This window comes from Lucilia sericata, unplaced genomic scaffold (assembly GCF_015586225.1).
Source record: "Lucilia sericata isolate MDLA Ls3-8-SP2 unplaced genomic scaffold, ASM1558622v1 Contig001509F_arrow, whole genome shotgun sequence".
In the NCBI taxonomy this organism is placed as follows: domain Eukaryota; kingdom Metazoa; phylum Arthropoda; class Insecta; order Diptera; family Calliphoridae; genus Lucilia; species Lucilia sericata.
Genome location: NW_023995436.1, coordinates 63,273 through 76,169, shown reverse-complemented (window position 1 = coordinate 76,169; position 12,897 = coordinate 63,273). Strand labels below are relative to the sequence as shown.

Below are 12,897 nucleotides of genomic sequence, written 5' to 3'. Positions count from 1 at the left end.
GATAATGAGTGATTTAAAAGTTCTTCTTGTAAATATAACCACAAATTTTCAATAGAGTTTAAGTCCAGACATTAACTCCATTGAAAATTTGGTGAAAGAAGATACTTAGTGTTGTAAATGATCAACATTTTCACGTACCAGGTCGTGTATTTTTGGATCGTTTTTCTGTTGAAAAATAAAATGAATGGGTTGTAGCCCCATTTTGGTGGTACTAGAAGTGGACCTTCTAGTCTATAATTACAATAATTAATTTTAGCAGTCCAACACCGTGGACGGACACAGAACCCCAAAATATGGCAGAACAACTTGGGTCCTTTACAGTTGGTTTTAAGTTAGATAATTTCAAGGCATCTCCAAGCTTTCGCCATATCATTTGACGACCGTCAGAGCCAAAAATATTATATTTGTTCTAATCGTCGAAGATAACCTCCTTCCAGAATCCAATATTCTTACTTATGAGTCTATTTGCAACATCGATTAACTTTGATATGAGCGGTTTCCACCTTGGTACTTGACCATGTAAATTATTGCTCCCTAGTACTTTGCGCACAATTTCGACACTAATTTTTATTCACAGGACTGTCATGAGTTCGTTGTTAATTTTTGGAGCTGATAGATGAAGGTTCCTTCGGTATTTCCTCAGTATTTCTCTGTCGTCCTATATTGACAGCAGTTTTGGACGACTTGATAATGGTAAATACTCGATGGAATTCTTTGTTCCATGCGTGTAATGACAAAATATATTGTCGATGGGAATCTATCAAACATTTCCTATATGTATTTAATTGATCGGCCTTGATTATACATATATAAATTAATTTTTTAATTTGAATTGATCAACTCTTTTTCTTTGAACATTTTAAGCGGGTTTACAACATAATTATGCAAATTTGCAAAAAATATAATGTTAAATATTCCATATAACCACTACCTGCATAATGGGTTAATTAATGGGCAATAAAACACGTGTTCAAGGATTCTAAAAAAGTTCTTAGAAAAAATTCGAATATTTTTGCGCAGTACCTGAAATGACCCTTTTTGGGTTTTTTCCATTTTCTTGGAAACCATTAATGAGTTTTTATTACTTTTTTCTTGTATTTCGTAAAAATAATATAAATAATTAAAATTTCATTAAACATTATTAAATACTATTATTAAATTCGAATATTTATGTGAGACACTGTATATTCGTAGGAAATTCTAGGTCCGTCCGTCTGTCTGTCTGTGTAAAACACGTTAAAACGAAGCAATAGAAATTCATGAAATTCACCCAAAACATTCTTTATTGTCCGGTACAGTAAAATCGGTTCAAAAAGTTATGAGTAAATATCTCAGACTACCTCGAAAAAAATAACGTTTTTTTTTTCAATTCTTAATCCATTAATGCCCACAGTTTCTGACGTCAGCTTATAGAGAAGTAATCAAAGTTCATTTTCTAATTGCTTACTTTTTTATGAAATCTGCCCCAAAAATAGTATTTTGTCAGAGGAATGGATTTTTAACCTAAGAAAAAATAATATATTTTCTTGAAATATAGATATTTGATGACAAGCAAATATTTTTAATGTAAATGTTTCTATTAAATCGTTCTTTCGTGGATATTTTAAATTTTCTGAGGATTTCTGTAAAGGATATGCCATTCGACCGCATTAAAAATTGCTCAAGGCACAGTTGGCGAATCTTAATAAAATATAAAAGTTTCAGAAGGGGATTATGAAAGGTTCTCAATCTCAAGTAAATCAACTTTTAGCTAAATAATCCACATTATTTCCATACAAATATCAAAATTTATAATTTTTTTTCTTGATGAACATATTAAAAGTCTGAAAAATTTCAAAGAAAAAATGAATATTTTATTAACAAAAACTAGAGGGTATATATAACTTTGTCATTCCGTGTGCAACACCAAGAAATATTCATCTGACACCCAACAAAGTATATATATTCTTGGTCCTTATGAAATTCTGAGTCGATTTATCTATGTCCGTCCGTCCGTCTATCTGTCTGTGTAAAACACGCTCACGTAAAAACGAAGTGTAATAAATTATTGAAATTTAGCCAGAATATTCCCAATTGTCCTAGGCAGTTGGGTATTGAAAATGAGCAAAATCGGTTTACATCGGGAAAATTTATGAATCAAAATTTAAAACAACTTCGAAAAAAATAAGCATATTTTACACATTCTGATGCAATTTTCACTAAAACTATGCAATATAATTCCATAAAAATCATCATACATTTGTTTTTACATGAGAACTTTATTCCTGTTGAAAATTGCCGGAATCGGTCCACAATTTCTTATACCTCCTATACGAAAGTACATATTCCCGGAAAATGAGTTTATTGTTAATAACTTCCCTCAGAATGTTGATATCTTAACAAAATTTTACAAATTAAAATTCCATGTCAATAGAATTCATATAGAGACAAAATTTTCTAGATCGGTCCATAATTGGACATAGCTCCCATACAACGTCCTCTCCCGAAAATCACTTAAACACGCATAACTCATTACTAAATTAAGATATCCATATAGAATTTGGTACAAGTATTGCTCTTATATACAGAAATGTTACTGTGAAATTTATTTCCGATCGGTCCATAATTGGTCATAGCTCCCATACAAGGTCCCCTCCCGAAATTCACTTAAACGCACATAACTCATTACCTAATTAAGATATCCATATAAAATTTGGTACTAGTATTGCTCTTATATACAAAAATTTTACTGTGAAAGTAAAGTAAAACGATTAAAATCGGATAACTGGTTATAAAATATACGATGTCAAATTTAATGTTTGTTAAAAAAGTCCTAAAAAATATGAACTTTGAACCTCGATAAAGTCTAAACCGTAACGAATTTAGAAATTTCGGAAAGGGTTATGTCCAAAATCCAAAATTTTTGTTCGAAATTTTTTGAAATTACATTTTATTTACAATAGCCCAATTCACGATCTGGTGTATTTTTGCAATTGTAAATATTTGCTATTAACTGTGAATGATTTTGTTTCGCTTTTATTTATAACACTTGTAGGGGCGCTTGTAATAGAAAACAATGATTATTATGAATTTTTATTTCAAAATTGTAATTTTGTTGAACATCAATTTTATTGAGAAGAGTTTCATTTGAATTTAACGGTTTTTGGAGATTTGGTTTCAAATGACACTTCAATTTGTTGACAGCTTGTATTAACTGATAATGCAGTGCTGTTGTCAAAAGATAAAAGGAAGACATTTTCGATATATATTTTGTATGTGTTAGTTTTTGCTGAAAAAACATTAGATTTCCAAATTTTTCAAAATTTTTCTCTCAAATATTGGGTATAAAAAGGAAGCCATTGCCCAAAATCTTTCCTTTTTGTCTGCTGCTAGCTACCAGTTTTCTTTAAAAAAACGTCGTTACTCTGCCGGAAATTTTATTTTAAAAAATTTAAGTCCTTTTGAAATTGTAAGTTTTTTATCCTGTTTTAATTATCCTTCGAATTAAATTCAGTGTTAAACAATGTGCATTTTTTTATACCCTCCACCACCATCAGTGGTGATAGAGGGTATATATAAGTTTGTCGTTCCGTGTGTAATACCAAGAAATATACATCTAAGACCCAACAAAGTATATATATTCTGGGTCCTTATGAAATTCTGAGTCGATTTAGCTATGTCCGTCTGTCTGTGTAAAACACGCTCACGTTAAAACTACGTAAAGGAAATCAACCAAACTCACCCAAAATATTTACTATTACCCTAAGCAGTTTGGTATTGAAAATCAGCAAAATCGGTTCACAACGTAAGAAGTTATGAGAAATTACGTTTTTTTCCCAATTCTTTTGAAGTTTTCTCAGAAACTACCAAAGATATTGCGATGAATTTTGTCACACTTTATTTTTTTAGGGCAGTGATCAATTATGTTCAAAATCTTTACAATTGATCCAATATTTCCCATAGCCCCATACAAAGGTACCTATTCCCGGAAATTAGTTTATCGTTAATAACTCAATCAAATATATCGGTATCAACACCAAATTTTGTACATACAAATATAATATGAAAAGAAATCATACTATCAACGTAGATCTCAGTCGATCCACAATTGGTCATAGCTCCCATATAAGGTCCACTTCCAAAAATCACTTTAACGCACATATTTCATTGATGAATAAAGCTATTATGATAAAATTCGGGCTGGATATGTTTTGTGTACATACAAATCATTCTACCATTTTTTGCGGATCGGTCCATTATTGGTCATAGCTCCCATATAAGGTCCACTTCCGAAAATCACACGCATATATTTCATTGAATTCTTAAGCTATAGGAATAAAATTGGACTTGAATAAGTCTTGTGTACATACAAATCATTTTACCACTTTTTTCTCGGATCGGTCCATTATTAATCATAGCTCCCATATAAGGTCCACTTCTGAGAATAACTTAAACGCACATATTTCATTGTCAAATAAAGTTATCTTGAGAAAATTCGACACTTATATGTTTTGTCTTTACATAAATCACTCTACGAAATTTTTTCGGGATAGGCCCTTAATTGCTCATAGCTCCTATATAAAGTCCACTTCCTAAAATCACCTAAACGCACCTATTGGAGTAAAATTATACTTCATCTTTTTCTGCATTATACGAAATTGTTTCCTGATCGGTGCATAATTGGTCACAACTCCCTTATAAGGACCATTTCTGAAAATTACTTGAACGCACATTTTATACATACGTATACAATTTTTTCTGAATCGGTCCGTATTTGGTCACAACTCCCATATAAGGGCCATTTCTGAAAATTACTTAAACGCACATTTTATACACATTTAGGTATAAAATTTGACGTAAATGTGTATTTTGTATATATGTATATAAATCATTCTACGGAAATAAGGTTAATTTTTGAAAATCACTTAATACCACTTAATTCGTTATTAAATTATTATATCCGGATAAAAATCGACATAAGTTCTGTGTATAGATAAATAATTCTAAATTTTTCCTGACCTAATCAAAATTAGTTCGACAAAAATTTTGGCGAGTTATCTAAAAAATAGATAGTTAGATGGGTTTCAATAAAAAGTAGCTTGCTAGTGGAGGGTATTTAAGATTCGGCATAGCCGAATATAGCACTCTAACTTGTTACTTTTAAATAAATTTGGCTGAACTTGTTTGCCTTTTGTGAAAGAATCTTTTGGATTTTATATACTCACAATTATCTAAAACAGGATAATAAAGGAATGTAAGTTTTGTTTTCTAAAGGAAAACATAAAAAAATCCAACACTAAGAAAAATTCAATTTTTCAAATCCGTTTCTTTGATTTTATTTTCTAATTTTTTCGCAGTAACGCCAATTTCAAAATTTTAATTCAAAAGTAGGCAGAAAGTGTTTTTTATTTATTTACGCAGCGGCAACAAAAGTCAAAGAAAAAGAATATCGTTTGTTTTATACAAAAAGGTAATAATTAACATAAAGAAAACAAAAGACACACATACAAATTAACATAACCAAAACCTAAATATCTTTACAGCACACAAACACGCCACACATGTCAATTTGATTTATTTGACGAAATTTTTCCTAGCGACGATACCTCCAGGCACAAAATCTTCGCCTGGGAAGGCTTCATCCACATTCGTGCCTTCTTCGGCGTAAAACCAAACCTTCAGGGGAAGATTTATGTCTCAGTATTAAGGTCATAGAGACGAGGAGAAAAGTGTGAAAAGTGCGGGGAAAATGTCAATTGTTTAAAGGAAAAATCCAAAAGAAAACTCCAAAGTTAGTAATTTTATAATAAAAATCAGAAAATAATCTGTGTGAAAGTTCGCGAAAACTATTTTTGAAAATTTCATAAAAAGTTTCACAAACATTTTTAATTTAATTTAGAAAAAGAAAAATTTAAAAACTAAGTAAACACCAAAAATCTTAAAGAATCAACAAGAAAGAAAACCAAAAAGAAACAAAGTTTAAATATTAATCTTTACTAGAGTTCGCCCCGCGGCCGAAATTCGACCGGAACCATTGAAGTAATGATTGCATACTTATACTGCAAAATAAAACCCAACTTTTATAGTCCAAATGTCTGAAAAAATTTATTTCAATTGCTATTATCAAAGCGAGTAACTTGCTTTGATCAACGTATTCTTTTAGAAAATGTGATCAAATTTGGTTAAAATTCTGAAGGAAGTTTAAAATCTAAGTTCTAAAACTATTAATGCAACATATTTTTCAAAAATGTTTGACCTTTTTTAAAAGCAAAAACAACGAACATTTCTCCTTTCGATTTATTATCCCCTACATAAATGTTCATAAAATCTATGCAAAACTTACAATATGATATATTCATTCCTTACAATATGATATTTCCCTATGTTTAACAATCTGCCAATTCCTCCAGCAATCAATCATGTCATTCTCAAGAATTAATTTTTATAATATATTTTTTATAGTTATTTGAAAGTGAAATTGTAATTCTTTACTTTACTCTTGTTAAGAGGAATTAGAAAAGTACAAACTCCTAAAAATATTTTCAATAGTGTTACAGCTCTATTGAATTCGAAAAATTATGAAACTATCCAAATTTGTTTTTAGTTTTCTTTAGCTGACAGATAACAAAAACAAAAATAGATTAAAATTCTCAAGAGCGCACAGAATCCAAACCTATTACGTTTTTTTCAAAACTGGACATAGATTTTAATAACCAAAATTCAACATATCTTCTGTGTTTTCATCTATTGTATTTCCGCAGAAGGTAGACTTGAAGTAGTCCTTCAAAAGTACATTGCAAAATATGATCTAACAAAATTTTATTCAAAATTCAATTTTTCAATTATTGCTATCAGGACTGTAAAATGATTTCATTTCGATCAAAAGTGGAATTATTTCCGTGTTTTGGTTTTTTGAATAAAGTAAAAAGATCTTTTTTTGGAATGAAACCACTTTCAATTTTTAAAGTGGGATGTTTTAATTTTTTTTTTTAAGTTTTAATAAATATCTTTACTAAAATAACTCCATTTTAGATCGGAATGGGCATTTGGAACAGGGGTATATATAGTATATATTATCTCTATAAGAAATAAATAAATTTTGCTGTCTTTAGTATAAAAAGTCCATCCTTCAGGTTTATGTTGAATAAATTCTCCTTTATAACACTCGATAAAGACTTCTTTCAGCTGACTTACTACTTATTTGGCTTAAATTTAAATGTTTTTTAATAGAATTTAATAGTAGACGTTAACAAACTATAAATTCCATCCTTAATTAACATATGTAAGTTTAATTGCAAGTAAAAGAATAATAAACGATAAATTGCTAAAGGTAGTATTAGACGACATGTATTTTACTCTAATACCACCTTAAGTAGGGGCAGCCATCAACCCAGAAGACATGATTTGTATTTGACCTATTTCAACATTTTTCTATTTTTATAAAACATATAATAACCATCGCCTACACAAACTACAGTTTTCACCTTACACTACTATTTCTATAACCGCCTTTTTCCTAATTGGTAAGAATAACCCAAAAAAGAAGAATATCATCAAATCCTCACTGTGCTAAACCTACGTATTTGCGATATACTGATTCATTCATGTACCGACATGACCAACTAAACTATCCTACTTACATATATTTTAACAGGCTTTGTTTTCGTCCATCATTAAAATCTTAAAAATCAATAAAAACTAACATTTATGTAGAATTGTTGTCCCACCAATGTTTTCCCATCATCCTCTTGTATCTTACTTCATTAATATAATAACATATCATTATTACATTAAAAATTTATCACTTTACACTTTTAAAAAATAAAAAACAATAAAATCATATTCTCGCTTTGTCTAAGCCTGTCTGTATACTTATTAGTTTACAAAAATCTTATTAAAAACAACAACAAAAAATATCATTGCAATTTGCAAAATACAAAAATAAACCATCAACAGAGAAGTAACCAGTGTTGCCAACATTGGTAAAGCAAAACGCGCGCAAAAAAATTAAAAAGGGGTAAAAAAGCGTAATTTTCTAACTGAAAATGGGTAAAAAAGCACTAACGTTTTTTAGTCAAATATTGTTTATTTTAATAAAAATTGCACATTATTTCGCTCATTTCCTACAAGACTCCAAAATTCGTTTTTTAGAACATTGACTACAAAACAAAACATGCGTCATACTAAAGTCTTTCATCTGTGTGAGTTAGATTTTTAGTAACGTAAGAACTAAAACTAATGTTTGACGAATATTAGATAAATAAGATGAGAAATTTTCAAATTCCTTGATTTGTTTAAAAGTTATTTTAAAAATAGTAAAATGTCATTAAACATTCAAACTGACAGGCACACTACCAACTGGCGAACCGATGTAACCACACCCAAATTGTAAAATTGTGTGAAATATATTTTTTTTGCAAAATCTATATATATTATTTTTAAGTTTATATATCGATACCCATAAAATTTTGTACATAGATTTTGTTTTGTTGGTCAGTTATATCGTCATAAAATTCGGAATAAAGAATTATAATAAAAATCTTTTTATTGCGAGTACAACGATGAAGTAATCATGGAGGCTTTATATATTAGGGATAGGTTCAATTGTGTAAAAAAATTGTATAAAACTTATTTTTTGTCAATTTTCATCGCTGTACTCATATTTTTAAGGGGACCTTAATAGGGGGTAGGCTAGGTTACCGAAAAATCCGAATTAAATTCGGTAGGAAGATTACGTTTGTATAAAAGTTGTTTATTTCGAATTTCTCCGCTATACTCGTATTTTTAAGTCAGTAAAGAGCGTTAAAATCAATTTTTGAAGGTGACCATATGTGGGGGTAGGGTCAATTATGGACCGATTGCCGTAAAATTTGCTAGAGAGATTTTGACGCATATAAAACTTATTTATGCCAAATTTTATCGCTATACTCGTATGTTTAAAACAGTTGTGACTGTTAAAGCTGTTTTTCGGGGGGTCACTTGTATGGGGGATATGCGAAATTGCGGACCCATATTGCCCATTTGCCATACCAAACAAACCTTACCTATAAGAAATATTTGTGGAAAAATTTAACTCGCTTGCTCTTTCCGATCTAACCCTATCGTGCTTTCAACAGACGGATGGACATGGTTAGATCGGCTTAGAATTTAATAAGGACCCAAAATATATATACTTTTGTGGGTCTACGACCAATATTTCGATGTGTTACAAACGGAGTGACAAAATCAATATACCCCACTCATCTTTTTTGATGGTGGGTATAAAAAGCACTAAATGCACTGTCATAAAATTAGAAAGCACCACTGTAGTGCCTTTTTGAAAAAAGGCACCATGAGCAAAATTTTCCGCGTTTGGCACACCAAAAGGCACCGCAAATAGTGCTAAAAGCACTAAGTTGGCAACACTGGAAGTAACATATTTTTACACTCTCCTCTCTTTATTTCTACAATGAAAAAAAAGCAGTGTTGTTGTTTTGCTTTCTTATTTTGTTTTCTATTTTTTAATTCAAGCACATGTTTGTGTGATTGTGTATTGGTAGAAACTTTAAACGCTTATATTTCCGAAAATACTGAACCGATTTTGATCATACATAGATTCTGCAGTGAGACTCGCGAATCTGCATTCATAAAAAAAAGAATTAAGAAAATCGGTCAAGTAATAGAGCCGGAATATGTTCCCAATCGTTTTGGCTTTGCGTATTTATATATACTAGAGTTCGCCCAGCGGTCTGGTCGATATTCGACCAGAACCAATGCTGTAAAAATTGCATAAATAAGCTAAAATAAAACCTTATTTTTGTAGTTCAAATCTGTGGTAAAAAATTAACTTTATTGATATTATCAAAGTGTATAATTTGCTACACATTTACGCATCGTTCACATTGCTGGAGTACTCTACTGTAGAGTGTACACAACAGTAAAAAAATGTTAGCTGTTCAAAATACAGAATTGAAATGTTCTAAAGAATTTGTCAAAACAATAAAAATATTTTAAAATAAATAATGTCTTATCTAATTATAAATAAATTTTATTTGGATGTCATTAGTAGTCCATCCATCAGATATATGCTGTATAAATTCTCCCTTATAACTCTCGACTTCAGCACGAAGACTTCAGCAGACACACATTTATTCAATTTTAATGTCTTCTAATAAAATTAAATAGTAGATATTCTATGAGGCCTTCTAATGGGCCTTTTATTAGCCTTCATATAGAAGCGCATAACGATATGCATTTTATTTCTTACTCACACTGAATCAATTCGTTAATCCATCATTTAAATCTTCCAAATCAATCAAAACTAATAATTATGTATCACAATTCAGTATTTTTTTTAACTACAACATTTTGTCGTTAAATAGTAAAAATTCTTAAGTTAACAATAATTGTCGTTGTGTGGTATGTATTCTGAATTTCATTTCACCGATTTTTTTTCGTTAAACATAATCGAAAAAATAAATAAAAAGTTCACGTTAATAATTTTATATTTTAAAAATATTTCAATACATAACTTTTGACATTCTTATATTTTTCCGATATTTGTCTTTAAAATATTCTACGGTCGTAAAAAAGTTACGGAATTGAAAATTCGTTAATGTAACTGATTTGTCATTACTTTACGATATCAATACTTAAAATGAAAAAAAAAAAAAAAATTACTGTATTCCGGTACTGATGTCCTACCAATAATTTTCCAGGTCAAACACCAATATCATTACATTGTTCGGCATATCGTTAGGTGTCCCCAAGCATTATTTACACATGTTTTCATATTCCCAGTTCGTTGTTTCCTCGGGAATGTCCTTTAATTTAACTATTTTGAAAAGTTTAAATAACGAAAAACTTCCATTCGAAAACTCTGAATATAAAACTGAAGTCCTACTTCTTATAAAAATATTCCTTTCGATTTGGTAACAATCGTAACGATATTATAACAAAATATATCATTATCTCATTCACAATTTAGCACTTTACACAAAAATATAAAACAATAAAATCCTATTTTTGCATTGCCTAAGCCTGCTTGCATACTTATTTGTTTACAAAAATCTTATTAAAAACAACAACAAAAACAAATATCATGCAAAATACAAAAAAATAACAGCAACAGAGAAGTTAAACGTTTCTGCACTCTCCTCTCTTTTTTCAAAAAGCCGTGTTGTTTACTTTTTTTTGTTTTGTTTCTTGCTTTGTTTGTTTTTAATTTCAAGAATACGTACGTGTGACTATTGTTTCTATGTATTAGTAACAACTTTAAACTCTTATAGCTTCTAAAATTCTGAACCGATCTCATTAATATATATATTGTGCACATCTGTGAACAAATACCTCTAAAATGATATATTTTTTGCCAAGATCAGATGTATACTGTAAGAAAAAAAGGGGTCACAAAAAATCGTCTTGCCTATTAATTATATAGATGATGATGATGATTTAATCAAATGATGATGATGATGATTTAATCAAATTTTAAAATTTTTATACAATGTGCATAAAAATTAATTTGTAAAATATCGTTTTTTCTTAAATCAACCACTTCATTTCATTTTTTTAAATTAATTAATTTTATTATACCCTCCACCACCATCAGTGGTGATAGAGGGTATATATAACTTTGTCATTACGTGTGTAACACCAAGAAATATTCATCTGAGACCCAACAAAGTATATATATTCTTGGACCTTATGAAATTCTGAGTCGATTTAGCTATGTCCATCCGTCTGTCTGTCTGTCTACCTGTATAAAACATTCTCACATTAACACGAAGCAACAAAAAATAACGAAATCCACCCAAAATATTTATTATTGTCCTAGGTAGTTTGGTATTGAAAATAAGCAAAATCGGTTCACACTGGGAAAAGTTATGAATCAAAATTTGAAACAACCTCGAAAAAATAAGCATTTTTTACACATTCTGATGTAATTTTCTCGAAAACTATGCAAGATAATTCCATGAAAATCACCATACATTCGTTACTACACAAGAGCTTGACTCCTGCTGAAAATTGCTAGAATCGGTCAACAATTTCATATACCTCCCATACAAAAGTACATATTCCCTGAAAATGGGTTTTATGTTAATAACTTCCGTCACAATGTAGAAATCTTTACAAAATTTTACAATTTAAAATCTTATGTAAATAGAATTCATTCAGGAAAAAAATTTTCTGGATCGGTCCATAATTGGACATAGCTCCGATACAAGGTCCCCTCCCGAAAATAACTTAAACGCAAATAATTCATTACTAAATTAAGACATCCATATAAAATTTGGTACAAGTATTGCTCTCACATACAGAAATATTACTGTGAAATTTTTGTTCCATCGATCCATAATTGGTCATAGTTCCCATACAAGGTCCCCTCCCGAAAATCAATTAAACGCGCATAACTCATTACTAAATTAAGATATCCATATAAAATTTGGTATAAGTATTGCTCATACGCTAGGAAATTTTACTGTGAAAGTTTTTTCTGATCGGTCCACAATTGGTCATAGCTCCCATATAAGGTCCCCTCCCGAAAATCACTTAAACGCGCATAACTCATTACTAAATTAAGATATCCATATAAAATTTGGTACTAGTATTACTCATATGCACAGAAATATTACTGTGCAATTTTTCTCCGGGCGGTCCATAATTGGTCATAGCTCCCATTACAAAATTAAGATATCCACATAAAATTTGGTACAAGTATTGCTCATATGAACGAAAATATTACTGCGGTCCACAATTGGTCATAGCTCCCATTTAATTTAATTTAGTAATGAGTTATGTGCTTTTAAGTGATTTTCGGGAAGGGTCCTTGTATGGGAGCTATGACCAATTATGGACCGATCGGAAAAAAATTCATAGTAATATTTCTGTATGTGCGGGCAATACTTGTACCAAATTTTATATGGATGTCTTAATTTA

General features: G+C 30.0%; 1 protein-coding gene across 1 annotated transcript in view; it reads left to right on the top strand.

Annotated features, from left to right (window-relative positions):
* The first annotated feature begins 5,570 nt into the window (after positions 1–5,570).
* The window catches only part of LOC119611662 (glutamate receptor ionotropic, kainate 2-like), a 39,215-nt gene continuing 31,888 nt past the window's right edge, over positions 5,571–12,897 (top strand). The window contains exon 1 of the mRNA XM_037967318.1: positions 5,571–5,770. The gene's annotated coding sequence lies outside the window, so the exon portion shown is untranslated. The remainder of the gene's footprint in view (positions 5,771–12,897) is intronic.